The sequence below is a fragment of the Aedes aegypti genome, chromosome 1 (assembly GCF_002204515.2).
Source record: "Aedes aegypti strain LVP_AGWG chromosome 1, AaegL5.0 Primary Assembly, whole genome shotgun sequence".
In the NCBI taxonomy this organism is placed as follows: Eukaryota; Metazoa; Arthropoda; class Insecta; order Diptera; family Culicidae; genus Aedes; species Aedes aegypti.
Genome location: NC_035107.1, coordinates 128,738,868 through 128,757,438, shown reverse-complemented (window position 1 = coordinate 128,757,438; position 18,571 = coordinate 128,738,868). Strand labels below are relative to the sequence as shown.

Genomic DNA, 18,571 nt, shown 5'->3' with positions numbered 1-18,571 from the left:
CAACAATTCTCTCATAATCTGGGATTACACCCTAAAAGCCATTGGTAACCACGTGTGTAGCTCCTTGTTTCTGAGCAAATGAATGAATAAGCATCAAAACCAACGCCACAGGCACGCAGAGAATGATCCTTTCTTCACCATAGCGTTGTTAAATAACGTGTAACTCCAATCAAATTCTCAGAAACAACGAGCTACACACATGGTTACCAATGGCTTTTAGGGCGAGATCATAAGTTATGCGAGAATTATTCTAAAAGGTACTCAAAAGTTTGAAGTAATTAAAATGAATTTTTAATAGAATTTAAATAAGTTCACTACACTTTCTTAATTTATGGGTTATTATTATTTTTATTAAAGGGACTATCAGTTTAAATTTGATCTCACAAAATTACTGCAAAACCCTTTTAGATTGAATTGTATGTAACAAAGAGAAAGAAATAAAACAATCTACGTTGAGTATTGCGGCAGATGAGAAGTGAATTCTGTTCCGCTTAATTCTAGTCGAGATGTGTTTTCGCGTGCTATAATCCGAAATAATGTTTAGCTGGCGCAATTCGAATGAGATTCCAACATCACGGAGAAAAATGATTGTTAAATACAACCAAATTTTAGTTAATTTCAACCAATTTATTGGGTTGAAATTTGCACAAACAAAACCATGGTTCAAATCAACAACATGCATCGTTTAAAATAAACTAAAAATCTATGTTGTTTAAACCACGGTTTCCTAGATAAATTCAACAAATCTTAGTTTGAAACTACCATGAAATTTGTTGCAGCATATGACAGTTTATGAAACAACCAACAAACTAGGTAGATTCAAACTAAAAGAAGTGGTTTGAAATAATCAAGAATCACATTGAAATAAACAAATTTATTAGTTGATTCAGCTGGGGTTATTGGTTTGATTGTGGTTTCATACTATTTATTTCTTAATTATTATTGATAAAAAAAATCGTTCATGATAAGAAAGTAAAACTATTTGTATTTTAATAAATAATGATTAACAATAATGTCTCTATGACAATAATAGAAATTAAATCCACCATTACAAGCTTTTATGATTAACCGAAAGTTTAATGCGAAAGGGAATGCTTCTTTCAGTAGGGGAATTTCGGGTGATGATGCGCACTTTCTCTATATAGAGTCAATCTAGAATTAAATGAAATATTTTTAGATTCAGGAGTACGTAAGGTTGGCGAAAATCTATCTTACCGTTTCTGAGTAATTGGGAAAATAAAGTACAAGCAGCTCTAACATGTTTCATTGTTCTAGGATGGTTTCAGCTGCAAATTTGATAAATAAAAGCACCTTAGCTGAATGAAATAAAAACAATATATAAGATCAATCAAATTACCTCAGAAGCAAATGTACAAACGTTTTGAACACTATTTACTGATGACAAACGGAATCCGGTGGACATGTTTAGATTGACTGCGAGCTGATCCAAAACAAAAACAGCAGCAACACATGAAGTTGATTTATTTCAAACTAAAATTTTGGTTGTTTTTGATTCAAACAAAATCTTAGTTTGATTCAACATATTGTAATCGTTGCATCAACCTATTATTCTATTTTGAAACTAAAAATTAATCAGGGAAACAAACAAATTATTTGTTGGTAGAACCAAACTAGCTGTTTGTAAAAATTAACTAATAATTTAGTTTGCAACAACCATAATATGCCTTATATGAACATAAAGATTTCAAATTGAAACAACCTATGAAACAAGCTAGTTTCAAACAAAATCTTAACATTACAACTACAAATTTTGGCTTGGAAATAACAAATTTGACGGTTTGAAATTCAACAAACATTTTGGTTGTTTCAAACTAGGATGATTTTTCTCCGTGATGTATAAGAAAACCACTAATATAATTTTAACACTTCACTTCACTTTTGCAAAAGAAAATATAATATAAAAAACATTAGCAAGGAGAGCAAATACCTTTAACCCGTATAGGCCTGAGTGACAGAAATAAAACTAAAACTCTCACCGCTTAGCGAATACTTAACTGATATGAATTATTTTTTGTCAGTATACTCATACACGTAACTAGTTTCTAAAATGAACAAGAGACCAAGTTTCTTTACAAAATAGTAAAATATCTAACTCAAAAAATACTGTCGATTATACTGCGTGTTCTGTCTTGATAGTCCATACCCATTTGAATGATGATCATTGACACCCAGATGAATGAAATTGACTTATCTGGAACCGGATCCACGAAGACCCGATAATGAACCTAAAAGAATCGATGCATTTGAACGCGCTCAGTTCGCATTCCAGTTAAAATTTTTGAACGGAGAGATCAAGTAGGCTTGAACATTGTTCAGTTCAAAAATTTGAACGTGCGAAAGCCGAATGTTGAACTCGGTTAATTTTGACAAATACAGAACACAATTACAAGCAAAAAAATTGGCTGTTTAGAACATCAAACTACGTATTATGCAGCTATGTGTTGAGTTTGACGGTAATTAATCAATCCATATCTTGCGTATTTGCTCTGATCACTACTGTGAACTGAACGGGCCATTCATGAGCAACATTGGTCTCCTGCTCGAGAGATCATAGTTAACTGCTCTCAAGTGCAAAAAATGGAACGCGTTCCTTGCAGTTTTGGCTCGCGTTCAGTTCAAATGCACCACTGCCAAAAAGTACACAAGAACAAGGCTGGTGCTATTGTCTAATTTAGTTCTCACATGACATTTGAAGTTGAAGCTATCAAAACAAGTTTAATTGGAGTCAAATTTATACCAATTAGTTGGAAATATGTTGACGAAAAAATGAATTAAAATATTTACGTTTTCAAAAACTCTAAATGTAACACAATTTATTGTTCTAACGAACTTGTCACCTCTCCAAAGAAAGGCCGCATGAGACGGAGACAAAAAAATGATTTAAAAGAAGCTGCGATAATGGTATCATTCTTTGACCAACCAACAAAAGTGCAGCATCCACAATGGTTCGAACAATTAGCGGAAACATGACGCCAAAACCCTTAATTCGACTCATTCAGGGGACAAAATAGAAGTTTGGGTTTCACATAAAAGAAGATGAGATTTTTCTACTTACGATTTATTGTGTACTTAGCCTAGATGTCCTTATCCTACTGTCTGTTGTGTGGTGTTAGTGTCTCGCGGTGTATCCCTCGGCGATATCCAGCATGCTCCGCCCGGGCAGTTGGACCAAAACCACCGGCACCATGCCGGCGTTTCCATTGCTTGGTAAGCCATTAGCTGTGGGCGCACAACTGCACCGCCATTCCCAAATGTTGCTTGTGGGAAGAAAAGAAGGCCTAATAATAGCCGACAAAACAAGCAATTTAGCTAGGGTCACACACCACTTATGGATCCTGTCTTACAATTCGCTAGTAACTGGCCTTATGCACTCACCGATCTCTAGTAATTATTCCGTTCACACTTGCATAATCATCCTGCTTTTTTCGGTGACCAGATTGGCCATTTAGCCGTGGCCTGCACGTCCATCAAAGATCTGTTTAATTTAAACCAAAATGACTAATCTTATTTCAATCACCACCAACGAACTATTGAAGACTTACTCCGGTCAGAGTTTGTTTTACGTGATCACTTTTGATTTTCACTTCACTTGCAATCTGCTTGGTAGTTAACCAGAAACTGCTGCTGATTGCTCCATAGGTACGGGTTATATCTGCATGCAAGGTACTCTTCTCTTTAGTCCGACTATGAGATCTACGCAGAGTGAGTGCGGTTTGGTACTACTCCAGATAGAACGGGTTGTGTTGGATCCCTACCTGTGTGGTGACCCATCGCTATCGATATGGCCTATATACTTCAAACAGTGTTAATACACCCAGTGGAGACTGAGAGGCTTACGGTGAGATCAACTGTTAATTGGCTAAAATTGACCCGACGAAGATTTGTTCTGTGGTATTGTGTTGTGATTGTGTAGTGACTTGAACATGATTGTAGTTTAACTCAAACTCCTGTGTTGGCTTCAGAGATTTAGAGCACATTTAATATCTCACGCGAGCTCAGTGGCGTGCCAACACAGTGGTTCGGAAGGGCAAGTTACAAACTTTCGAGTGGTAATTTGTATAGTTCCGACTTTTTTCAATATTTTCTAATCTAACCATCTAATGCTGTCAACGTTTACTGTGTTTTCCATCTTCTATCCTATACTTGGCTAGTAATTCAGCCAGGGTTGTCAGAACAAAATCTGTATTTTTCATTGGATTATTTATATACATTTCTGTATCCTAGAGCAAAATATCTGTTGTTTCTATCTTTATTAACGAGATATTCAACCCTGGGCTAGTTCATATCGGAACCAACGGTTTTACCAAAGACAAATTAAAGACCCCCATGTCCCTTGCAGTTGCTCAAAATTTTATGGCTCATAAGGTAATCTAGAATGTCGTTCAAAGTGTACTGCGATCTGTCAAACTTGGGTACCTTTTGCACTACAGAGGGACCAAATTCAGTACTAGAAGTGGTACCCAATCTGAGCCCGAGTGTGACGGACCTGGTTTTACTTCCCTTCGGAAGGAAGTCGTCACTATAAACTTTTAGATCATGAGTGACATTCTCGGAAAAGCGATTTGGTCCCAGGTCCTCGGCGTGAGAGGCATGTGTTCTAACCACTCCACCAAATCCGTCTCCATAGAATATCTGTGTTTGAAATCTGTATCTCTAAAAATTTGGAAAGAAATTAAAAGTACACAAGAAATTGAAGGAAATACCAATCATTTGTAACAAAAATGCAGAAAATTTTAGAACATATATGGGTGCATTGCAAAATCAATAGTAAAACATCAAAATTATACTTCGTTCACTTCCCCAGCTCGAAATGACGTTTATCCGTTTAACCCGTTAACGCCCAAAGTATCCCATAATTGTTCCTAAATCCAAAAAATGTTATCAATAATTACGCTAAAATAAACACAGTTTCATCAAAAACAAATCTATGGTGAGGATCCAAAAAAATAATACCGTTTTGTCTCAAATTCCGAACAGACTCATATTCCGAACACTCGGTTTTTGTATGGCGATTTGGTTGAAATGTTTCGTTGAAATATGTCACCAAATTACAAGGAAATAGCTGTCAATTGCAATTCAATTTTAACCTTTCCAATATAATTTTTACCGCGGGAGTAGTGATGAGTCTCGAGTTTGAGACCAGTAGAACAAGCTCAGCTAAATTTATTTGCGAAATTATTCATTTGAATACGATTTCTTCGTGCTGTTCGGAATTTGAATCAAGGTGTTCGGAATATGAGACAGCATAAGCACAGTGTTCGGCATTTGAATCAAAATGTTGTTCCATACTTTTACGTAAAACCAATACTAAAACTAATTAAATTAACATTATTATTGGTACACCCCACAGCTAACAGTTTGGCTTAGCGAAGAAATCAAAATTTACACAAATATCAGCCAATTTATGCCAATCAGATGCATTTGAAGTCACTGTTGGCCTTAAGTGTTCGGAATATGAGTCAAAACGGTATTAAGAGTGTGTCGTCAATATCGGATAGCTCTGTAGAATTAATTTTGAATTTTATTAAGACAAAATTTATGCTAGAGTCGCCTCTCCACATCTCGATATCGAGATAGGGAGAGATCGATACAAAAAACATGATGAATACTAGATTGAAAAACACTCCGTTGCCAAGAAAGTAATACACAAACAGACGTCATTTTACGCTTCTAATTTGTTTTGAATCCCAAAACTTTGGTCTAGTACCTTCGATATTGGTCATATCGACATACGGAGAGCAAATTGAGAACACAAATTCAACAGAAACACATCGAGATATGGAGATGAGGAGGATATCGAGATATGGGGAGTGAAAATGTATGCAGATTGAAGGGACTTATGAAACCATCGACATAGGGAGAGATATCGAGATGTAGAACATCGAGATGTGGAGAGTCGACTGTAGTTGATCCTTTAAAAACTGTAAGCGTTGTGAAACTAGTTTTAATTAGAAACGTTCAACTCTTTTACTACCAAGGGGGAGAAAACTTACGCTTACAACAAAGGGTCAATAAAAAGTTAAATGTCCAACTTTGACAAACCATAACAAATTAAGCAATGTAACAATATTTAAGGTGATAAATTATTGTTCTCACGATAAAACAATTCTGGAATCACAATTACAATTGGGATGAAATATAAATTTTTGATTACACTCAAAATTTGTTTTGGTCAAGAAAATTCGAAAAACCATATTTTTTTCCTACAAATCAAAATTTTTCTACATGAATTTTATTATAGAAGCCCAGCAAACATTTTTGACCACCCAAATTTTTTTATTACATTTAAAATATCTTTTAATTAAAATCATACGATTTTTCCTTTTTAACACTGTTTAAGTGAAATTCGAAGCAATAACTGGTGGATTTCTCGACTGAAACATGACTGCTGAAATCTATTGAATATATTTGTGCAGAAATATATTTTTTGATTACACTCTAAATTGATTTCAATTTTTAAAATTACGAAAATCCCATTTTTTTAACCATTTGCAAATAAATCAAAATTTATTGTGATGACACTTGTTTTGACGCTATAAATTTAATTATCAGAAGTCTGGTGAACATGTTTGACTTGAAAATAAAATTTTTGAGTGCATTCAAAATTTATTTCATTTAAAAAAAAGTACAAAAAGCCTTTTTAAGCTTTTTGCCTGCAAATCAAAAATTAAAAAAAAAATTATACTTCCACGCTCGCCGACGTACGATCCAAAGAAAGCCCAAGTAACATTAGTAGCTAAATAACAGCTAATTCAGCTAAAATACAGTTTATGCAACCTCTTTTCAGCTGAATAAACTTTTATTCAGCTACTCATGTTAACTGGGAGTTTAATGATATGCTACTTTCAATTCTCGGCGAACAATGAAATTGTATTTGTAATTTTTGTCATGGATTGTGTTTCAGTTTTGTAACTGGTAATAATTGTCAAACAAGAATGAGACATAATTGAAATCTGTTTCATTTCTGTTTATGTCATCCAATTCAATAAATAAAACAAAGATTTGTTACTTTTTAACATTTAACTTTCTATTTCTTCCCCGAAATTTCCACTTGACTTCTATAAGCTAGAAGTCAAGTGGAAATTTCTTGAAAGGAATGGAAAGTTTTTATTATCCTTATATTTATTTTACTGGAGTTACGAAGAAGTATTGTTCAGATTGTTTTAAACCAAAATTTAATGTTGATTGTTTTTAAACCAAAATTTAATGCGATGGCTCGTGCATTTGTTTATCTATGTCAAAGAATCTTATGCAAACAAAATAATGTCGAAAAAACAACATGTCATCACAATGAGTTTTGATGTAGAGTGAAAAGTTTAATCATATTATTTTTTTCCTAGTTTTTAAAGTAAAATAAGTTTTGAGTGTTATTGTAGAACATCTATGGCAAGTTATGCACGAATACGGTTGCCCGGACAAACTGATAAGATTGATCAAGGCGACGATGGAGCGAGTGATGTACGTATTCCGAGTAGCAGGGACACTCTCGAGTCCCTTCGAAACTCGCAGAGGGTTACGGCAAGGTGATGGCCTTTCGTGTTAACTGTTCAACATTGCTTTAGAGGGTGTGATATGAAGAGCTGGGATAGACACGAGTGGCACGATTTTCAGAAAGTCCGTTCAGCTACTTGGTTTCGACGACGACATTGGTATTGTAGCACGCAACTTTGAGACGACGGCGGATACATACATCCGACTAAGGGCTGAAGCTAGGCGAATCGCACTGAACATTAATGTGTCGAAGACGAAGTACATAATAGCGAGGGGCTCAAGAGAAGACACGGCACGCTCCCCACTTCGAGTTCATATTGACGGTGATGAAATCGAGGATGTCGAAGAATTCGTGTACTTGTGCTCACTGCTGACCGCCGACAACGACACCAGCAGAGAAATCCAGAGACGCATCGTTGCTGGAAATCGTGCCTACTTTGGACTCCGCAGAACGCTCCGGTCGAGCAAAGTTCGCCATCGCACGAAGTTAACTATCTACAAGACGCTGATTAGACCAGTACTCCTCTATGGGCATGGACGCGAAACATGGACCCTACGTGCAGAGGATCAACGCGCCCTTGGTGTTTTCAAACGGAAGGTGTTGCGGACCATCTACGACGGAGGGCAGATGGAAGACGGAACGTGGAGAAGGCGGATGAACCATGAATTGCACCAGCTGCTGGGAGAACCCACCATTGTCCACCTCGCAAAAATTGGAAGGCTTCGGTGGGCCGGGCATGCACCAGAATGTCGGATACCAACCCGGTGAAAATGGTTCTCGAAAACAATCCGACCGGCATAAGACGACGTGGTGCGCAGCGAGCAAGATGGGTCGATCAAGTTGAGGACCATCTGCGGACTCTTCGCAGAATGCGTGGCTGGCTACGGGCAGCCATGGACCGAGTCGAATGGAGACGTCTCCTACGTACAGCAGAGGCCACCCAGGTCGAAGCCTGACTGGTAAGGTAAGTAAGGAGTGTTATCTTAAATTTAATTCTTGCTCAAACATGTTTACTAGACATCTAAAAGCAACTTATTGTCAAAAAACAACATATCATTGTTTTTGATTTACAGACTAACAGGCTAAAACCTTGAATTTTTAGTAGCTCTAACACGTTGACTAGATTTCAACAATTCATATTGTCAAAAATACATATAATTACCTTGAATTTTGGTTTACAGGCAAACAGACAAAAAAAAAAAGATTTTAAGTTGTTTTAGGTAAAACAAATTTTGAGTGTTTTCTTAAAATTCTATTTCTGCTGAAACATATTTTCTAGATACTGGAATGAAATTTATGTCGAAAAATTTGAAATATTCATTATAGCCCTAACATGTTAACCAAACTTCTATAAGCAAATAAGTACAATAAAATATATGTAATCGCTTTGAATTTCAATTTATAGGCTAATAAGTTTAAAACTAGGGTTACTTGTAGCTTTTTAAGCAAAAGAAATTCTGAGTGTAGTCAAAATTTTATCTTTCTACTCAAATATAATCACTGTTTTTTTACAATCAAATTTATTACTAAGAACTACATGTTATTGCATAGCAATTCGATTTATTGGCATACAGTTATACACAATTAGTTTTTTTTTTCAATGTTTATTTTTAATATAATAAATTTTGAGTGTTTTTTTTATCATTTACTATTGCATCCCAAAGATGGTCACTGAATTTCTACAAGTATGTTCAAGCCAAAAAACTATATGTCATTGCTTTATATATTGATTTTTAGGCAAAGAGATTGTAAATCAAACCCTAGATTTTTGGTAAACAATGTTTTATGTGTAATCCAAAATAACTATGGCCGCTCAAATATGTTCGTTGTACATGTACAAGCAAATTTATGCTGAAAAAGCTCGATATCATTGCATGAATTTTGTTTTGTATGCAAACATATAGGAAACCTTAAGTGTCTCGTAGTTTTCAGAGTAAAACAAATGACAACAACAAAATAACAAATTATGATTATTTTTCAGTAAAATAAATTTTGAGTTTAGTCAAAAGCTCTATTTTTGCCAAAAATATTTCACTGTACTTCTACAAAAACAAAAAAAAAAGCTATTTAACACCGCTTTGAATTTCGTATTATTGTTAAATGTTAAATTTTTCAAAATGCTAGGAAGTGTCTACTGCTAAATAACTTTGAGTAGACGCATTTATTAAAAAAAAACAATTAAAATGGACGTTGATCTTGCATGATGCTTGGTTCCAAAGGCAAATATTTTCAAAGCTAAACGATCACTCCGACATCTGGTGGCTAGTAGGAGAACCGTCAAAAAAGAGGTTTGGTTGAGAACTTACCGTGTGCAGCATAGGAAGGACCACACAATTTACACTTTTTCACGGAATAATTATTTTGTAGACGATCAGAGATCAATGAGAAACAGAATAAACTTTTTTTCCATTGAAAATGTACAGATCCGGTCAGTGCTCATGTACGATTAGTGGGATAAAATTGGAAAATTGGTGTTTGGCAACATAGGTTATAAACTTCCGGATTCTTTGTTAGTGGTTAAATTTGTTGTGAAATCACACGTATGGCAAGAATAATGGTACAAAATGAGTATGCCAATGGAAAGTAGTTCAATAATCGATTGATTATGAACTAATTTTTGGGTTGAAGAATTGGATTTTGGACGTAAACAAACATTTTCAGTGACATTTCACTCGTTCTTCCCCAGCGACCTCTATGACGGTGGCGCATTATATTTGCCTATTGCTGAAAAAATTTTCGAAATTGCTTCGAAAACAACAAAGATATGCTTTGTCAATGTTGGATTTCGGACTTTTTCAGCGGGTTGGATGTGCAGAAGTAAGCTACATTTGATCATGCTATGGCGCCACCTGGTGAGTGAATTCCAAAATATAACACAGCGTAACAAAAATGACATTTTTGCGTGTCTCAAGGATTAAATTATGTGTCTCTAGTAGATTTGGAGTTGCTGAATTTGGTGCCATTCTCAGAAATGTTCCAGCACGTCACAATTTTTAGCTACAGGTCGCCAAAGTTGTATAAAACAATGGTTTTATTCATGTTTACATGAAATTTAAAGTACGATTTATCAATTTTTTTGTGATCTAATCCGCCAAACATGCAAAATAGAACTTGAACTTTCATTTCAGACATAATTTGATTGAAATTGCGCGATTAAATTTCGATTAAACCGATTTTTTCAACATGCTTGCAGTCTCCATACAAAATTCTTCGTTTCTTCTTTATGGCAAAATACAACAATTCTCTAAACCATCAAAAAATAACTTTTCCGCATCGAAAGTATTACAAACTTTGATGATAAGTATTGTTATACACATAGAGTTTGAATTCTGTGGCAAATTAAGCCAATATATTACCTTACAAGCTGGCAAACTTGTATGCAAGTTGGCTGAAATAGTCATTTTTTTGCATTTTCAACAGTCAATATCTCAAAAAATAGACGTGCTATGATATTTCTGAAAACGGCAATGGATTCAGCAACCCTTAATTTAGTGAATAGCAGTATTTTGGTGCTGGAGACAAAAACGTGTTCCGCAGTGTAATTACCACTGAGAGGAAGATATCAGGTCTATTAAAAATTTCCACAAACATAATATCATTATAATTTGAATAATTTTCAAGTTATTTGCAAAAATCACTGTCCTGGGCGTTAACGGGTTTAATTAAATTCAACTTCATAAAGTACAACCACAAATGTACTCCATACAGTGGGGATTCGCTCGTTGAGGGTCCGCTACATGGAATGACTCGATGGTTGGATGTTCGCTGGTCGGAAAAAATTCCAACTAAAATGCACTCGAATGTCAGGAGAAGATGTCAAACTACCTTGACGTCTGACTACCGTCGCATTGAAATCTCCATATATAGAAAAAAATTCGCACATATGTTTCGCGACGATTTGCGCTCCAGATGCGTTAGTGTAGAGCACTTTCACCAGCTGTAAGTCGTTCCAACTAACGGGTCGGATTCGTTAGATAGAAGGCAGTCGTGTTCCAACCAGCGAATCCCCGCTGTAATAAAAATTGATCTCATATATTTTATTTTATGAATTAATTTTTGGGACATTTAATGCGAAATTTTCAATTTCTGGCCCACAGTGCTGCCGTGAACAGGCAGTAGAAGTCTTTCGGGTTAGTGTTGTTTTGGTTGAGGTGTGTAGTAGTATTTTAGCATGGTTGAGAAGGGTCTGCTCGATAACACGGCCGGGTATACGAATGAAAGGATAATGAAACATATGTAAAACCGTTTCAGGGGAGGATAAGCTGGATGCGGTGATGATGTTGCATGTGCTTTGGGTGATACCTGCTTGCTAATACTAAGTACTCATATAAAATGCATACTGCAAGGATGAATTGTACTGGTAAGATTAGCATTAGTTGGAGTTATTATATTATTATACGCAATTTGGATTTATACACTATTAACTAGTTTTGTAGGAATTATACGATCAATTTCGTTAAGGGCAAGCAATGTTATTGAAAACATATTTATATAATATTTCAATAAGGACGTGCAAAATGAATCATATTGCATTCCAGTGAATGGTGGCGCATGCGCATCGCCTGTTTCAATCAATTACCATTTCAGACCAGCCATATTCGACAAGCATGAAAGGTTATATGTGGTGGTCGGCAGTGTTGCCATGGGGTAGAATAGTTGAAATTTTTCGAACTCTTTTGGTTTTGGATTTTGATGCATAAAATTAAGTGCCGGTATCAATGGTTGTAATGTACCAGTAGATTGGACTATGGTATAAAACGTATATTTTTCAATAAAAATTCGCTATTTTTTGTCTAGTTTTATCGATTTGCTGAATTTCTGCTTTTTATTTAATAAGAAAAAGTCAAATGAATAAGGGGTCATGCACAAATTACGTCACGCTCCAAGGGGGGGGGGGAGGGGGTCGAGCCAAGCGTGACGAGCCTTACAAAATTTTCGGAGGACTCATACAAAAAGTGTGACAAAGGGGGAGGAGGGGGTCGAAAAAGTTGAAATTTAGCGTGACATAATTTGTGTACCATCCCTAATTAAATTTTTTCAGTAGATACATGATGCTACGAGGAAAAATGTTGAACCTTTGTGAAAATCAACTATTTCGTTTCAAATTCCTTATACATATCACTCCCAAACGTCTACTATTGGAGCAATAGAGCAACTACTGGAACACGTGTACCAATAGCGGCTCAAGTAATTTAATGCTCAAAAACAATTTCATCATATTTTTCCCATATAATAAGAGATTGAAATCTTTCACATTTTTTTTTGATGTTAAAGGGTTTCATGGGACGAATACAGTTAAATTGTGGATGGCAAGGTTATAGTCAATCTATAGTATGATCATAAGGTGCGACTTATTTTTCAAAAGTTCTCTAAACATAAGATTCGAGTAATATTAAAACAAAATAAAATATGAAATTGCTAAAATCGAGCTCTAAATATTTAGTAAGGTACCGTGGGGCAAGTGGGTAATGGAATTCGCATAGTTGAGATTCTTCAAATTCTAGAGACTTCAAATTGAAACAAATGAGGTCGTGTATATTTTTTAGCTTGACTCCCACCAAATACAAGCAGTATGCTGAAATTGATTTTAATGCAAAATTTAAGAAAAAAAAATACACAAAAAATTTTTGAAAAATGTCTCTTTACTTTTCACTTGCCCCAAAAGTGGAGCAAGTGAAAAGTTTGTCGTTTTGAACAATAAATTCAAAAACAAACAGTTATATTCACGATTTCTATTAGCTCTAACATTTGGTAAGGCGTCCCAATGAACAATGACATAATTTTATTCTTTTCACTTGAATTTTCTTCTGTTCAGTTATGTTCGTTGAAATGATTTGACAACATTATAACTGCAACATTTCCAATGTTAGTTCTTACATTATGGGACAGCAACTGCATTTCTGCTCTCTGAATTTCCACCGCTCGTTATTTGTTTTTAAGAAAGTCGGGTATGGCGTCGGATAACTCTTCGGGAGAAATCAAATCAACAAAGTATTTAGAATCTTTTTTATGTGGATAGACCTATTCCATCATTTTTATGTTTTAAACTAGCTTTACATATACATTCCACGAGATTTCCGTGTGTTCTCTAATATTGCAACTTTTCAGTCAACGTCTTCCTTTTAATTGGCTGCCCGAAGTAGACATATTAATACTGTAATGTTTAGCAACATCTTTTAGATAAGTTCCATGATTTCTAATAACTTTTAACGCTTGAGTATAGTGTTTCTTGAATTATCAGCACGTTATGTTTTTCTATGATAATTGCGAACCATGTTTACTTATGGCTACTTAAAGAGAAAACACAAATTCAATCTCTAATGATAAACTTTTCACTTGCCCCACCTGATAAGAAAATTGACGGTGTTTAAATTTAGTTATTTTTAGGTCTACGTCGAATTAATTCTAAAACTTTTTTTTATTGCAGTTGGAAACTGTCACAGAAGACAACTAAGAAGTGGTACAGGAAATTATTTTCCGCAACTTTTTTCCACTGAAAATATTAAAATAAGATTGTACGCCACCAACTTGTTACGGAGTAACAGTTGACAGTTTAACAATTTTTCGCTCTATTATGCAATAATGGTTAAACATCTCAGAAATCTCTTACCTATCGTAATGTTCTCAATGGCCTCAAAGGTTTACGCATGAGTTTAAAACGTTAATTCACATATTCAGTAAAATATATCAATTGTTTTCACTTACCCCATTTACCCACTTGCCCCGCGGTACCTTATCACAATTAGCACAAGTGTCTGTAAAATTATTTCTCATACAATAATATATGACCATAGCTAAAGTTGACATGATTTTGTATATTTTTCTTTAATAATTTCAAATTTTTCAACACCATTCTCTAAAAATTTGAATTTCTAAAAAAATAATGGAACTTGCAATTTGTTTGAAACTTCAACTAGTACAAGTAAAAACAAATTTTCTCAAATTATTTTTATGTTTCACAAAAATTATCTACAAATTTATTTTAAATAAATCGCAGAAAAAAGCTTAAAAAACGCATTCCAAAACTTATCCATTTTGCGCCACATCGTATTCCAAGCTGGCAGCAACCTCTCAGGTTTCAATGATTTTTTTTGTGAAGACCTAGACAAAATAATCCACTTTAAATACAAGTTTTTTTTTCCAAAATTTATCTGGACTGACTTCCAAGGGTGAAATGGATAATGTTGATAATTGCATCGAAATGAGCAATCAGTTCGATGCTCTAGACAAATTTTGCGAACACCAAATCGAAGCAGTCTCTAGCCCAGGCTCTTTGATTCAAGAGAAGAAACAAAGAGCGCTGCGTATCGTGATCAGTTGCTCCGAATTTGCGGAATTTAGGCAAGAGATCTTGGACTCCATTAGGGGAATCAAGGTCTCCTTCCAAATTGCAAAGAAAGGAGACTGTCGCGTTTTGCCGGAAACTCTTAAAGATCGCGAACTTCTTTTCAAATATCTTGAAGAGAAGAAGCACATTTTTTTTACTTATGACGACAAAACTGAACGTTTGTTCAAAGTTGTCTTGAAAGGTCTCTCAAGTGACTATAAGTCACCTGAGGAGATCAAGAATTGAATAAATGATTTACCGTTTTGATTCATATTACGGACACTTAAGGCCTCAGTGAAGTATAAGCCAGCACAGAGAATACAAAATAAATCATTCTGTATGATTTTTTAGCGTTATCGCGTGTCTGAAGCCCTTAACTTTCGGATGGTGGGTAAAGAATACGCTTCCAAAACTTGAATAATTTTAAATAAATCAAAATGTGTGGCCTTTTCATGATTCTTATTCCGGACGCTTCGTCACTTTTGCCTCATATTCCGGACACTTTGATTCGAATTCCGGACAGCTCATAATAATCATTAATGGAACAGTCAAATCATCAATTGAAATCGTCAAACCATACAAAGCAGAGTGTCCGGAATTTGAAGCTGTCCGTAATATGAATCAAAACGGTACTTGGATTTTCCCCAGCCCAAGTAATCATTATGAAAAAGAGAACCCAATCTGGCATTGTTCGGAAAGGGCTTTCTCAAGAATATTAAAGCTTTAGAAAAAGCTAGACTTATGTTCGATGTCCGTGTGACATGGGAACATTTCCAGAATCCTGGAGGAAATTACCAGAATCCCACTCAGTGCCAAAAGTGGGATCATGGTACAAAAAATTGCCGCATGGATGCTAAATGCATGATTTGCGGAGATTCTTCTCACGCTAGGGACGTCTGTCCAGTGAAGGAAGATACTACCAAGTTTATATGCCCGAATTGCGGGGGCAATCATAAGTGAAATTTTTGGGCTTGCCCTTCGCGTAGGCAAGTCGTCGAGGCACGTACCAGGCAGATGAAAGATAATATCCGTTACGATAACGGTCGTTTCCGCAATTTGCCTGCTAGAGTATCGATCAATGCTCATTTTTCAGTTAACGATCGCTTGATCAAGAATCATACCTATCAGGAAGATCATAATCATGCTCATTCACAAACAAATTTTAATCCGTCGGGTAGCCGTTCGAATCTTTTAATTTCGAATGTATCTACCCACGGTAAATCCTTGCCAATATCGTAGCAGGTAATTTGAATTCCTCCCCTATTGTCCTATGAGTACCCATTCTACTTGTTTCAAATCAAATGGAAAAAACCCTGCCGCCACGGGTAACATCTACTCCGCCTCTTCGTCTACCGAAAGTGATATGTCTGCCTCTGATTTTAATTTTCTAACTGAACAATTGAATCTAATGATTGATGCAATGTTCAAAGCCACCACTATGACTGAAGCAGTCCAAGTAGTTATTGGATTACGTTTTTGTAATGGATCTAATAAATAATAATTTAAATATTTTAAATTGGAATGTTTGTTCTTTGAATGGTAAAGAGGACGAGCTGTTTAATTTTCTTACAGCTAATAACGTACATATAGCAGTTATTACTGAAACATATTTAAAACCTGGATCCAAACTTAAAAAAGATCCTAACTTTTTTGTTCATAGTAATGATCGACTTGATGGGGCATGAGGGGGAGTTGCAGTCATCATTCATATGCGTAGAAAACATCAACTGTTTTCGTCATTTAAAACTAAAGTTTTTGAAACTTTAGGTGTTTCTGTTGAAACACACACGGGTAGAAATCAGAATCTAAAATCATGATTATGCACCCGGATATCATGATTCCAGCGTGTTTTCATCTTATGATTCGCGCATCCAATTCGGATCTATTTATATTTCTGTCAGTCAACCCGATAAAATGAAAACAAAAATAAAAACAAAATTTGCTGCAGCAGGATTCGAATCAAGAACCTTCTGATTGAGAGCCACGTTCTTTACCACAGTACCAATCTATAGTGATGAAGGATGGGTGATCGATGCGAATGAGTTGAAGCAAAGTGCACCGCTTTGTGTTGTCGCTCTTGATGTTACGTTTATGAAGAATCATGATTTGACTCCAGGAACCATGATTTGTCGTCCTGATATCATGGCGTAATCAATTTAAGAATTGGGGACGGACCTGGTGTAGTGGTTAGAACACACGCCTCTCACGCCGAGGACCTGGGATCGAATCCCATCCCCGAAATAGTCACTAAAAATTTCAGTGACGACTTCCTTCGGAAGGGAAGTAAAGCCGTTGGTCCCGAGATGAACTAGCCCAGGGCTAAAAATCTCGTTAATACAGATAGAAAAAAAAAAAAAAATTAAGAATTTCATGACTTGTAAATCATGGTGTGGGAATCAGGTTTTTATCCGTGCATCTTGGTAAATATACTTTCATACTTTAATAGACAGCAAGTAAATTTGCTCCAAACTGATTTGCAAAAATTGTCTCGCAATAAGTCTACATTTTTTGTCATTGGTGACTTCAATGCCAAACATCGGTCATGGAATAATTCTCAAAGTAATTCCAACGGCAGAATTTTATTTGATGAGTGCTCTTCAGGATATTTCTCAATTCAATACCCTGATAGCCCTACATGTTTTCCTCTTCTAGACATCCATCTATGATTGATTTAGTTTTAACCGACTCAAGTTGTTTTTGTGGCCAATTAGTTACTCATGCTGCGTTTGATTCTGATCATGTCCCGGTTACGTTTCAAATATCCCATGAAGCGAATCCTATCAGCTCCATATTCAATTATTTTCGAGCCGAGTGGGATATACAGGGTGTTTGGTTCCATGTTTTTAATAATTTGAGGGTAGATAGGTCTCCATGAGATATGAAAAAGTGCCCATGGAACATAGGGTCGCAAATCACTGCTAAGTGAGTTATTCACGATTTTAAGATTTTCAACTTGTTCATTTTTGGAACCTCATATCTAATTAACTATGCGTCATACATTCAATCTCAGCGCATGAATCGAAAGCTTATGATCTAATCTATCTTAGTTTCTTGGACGTGATTTTGGTAGAAAATGATTCAAAGGCTCAAATTACGAAAAGTTTGCAAAAAGTGACGGAAAAATCAGCATTTTTCGACGTATTTTTATGAATTTTATTAAAATCATCGTAATTAATGTTAAAAAAATTCTTCTACAAAATATGCATTAATTTGTATGCTACCAAAGTGTCTTTGAGAGCAAAAGTGTATCTCTTGTAGATTCGTCACAATATCATGTTGAAAGTTGTGCTTCAAACAGCAAAAAAATCAAAATAAATATCGGCTTTTTACTCTATTCGTTCGTCCGTTCGTGTGTTGATGCCTCCGCGTGTGGATGAAGTGCTCGGAAACGACAGATGTCGGTCGTGCCGAAGCGAAGGGGAAATGAAATCGCTTCGCAACATGCGCCATTTTCTCTTCTCTTCGCGGCGTTTGGTTTGCAAACAGTCGCATAAATAGATTTAGTGCGGTCGCCGCACGACCACCGCAGTAGCGAAAGTGTGCTCATAAAGACTGATCCTTTTAAATTCCTCGCACTAGTAGCTGAGCTACGGTGCAGAGCAGATGGGGGGTGCGCTTGCGCGTGTAGCGAGGACTCAATTTATGCATTTCTCGCCTATGACGTGGAACTTTTGATGCATTTTGAAGGGTTTTAGGTCGTCTATTAATTACATAGAGGTGGACAAGGGAGA

At 35.7% G+C, this 18,571-nt stretch overlaps 1 protein-coding gene across 7 annotated transcripts in view; it reads right to left on the bottom strand.

The window, feature by feature from the left end:
* LOC5576900 (fasciclin-1) overlaps positions 1–18,571 on the bottom strand; it is a 529,370-nt gene that overhangs the window by 255,540 nt on the left and 255,259 nt on the right. The window lies entirely within an intron of this gene.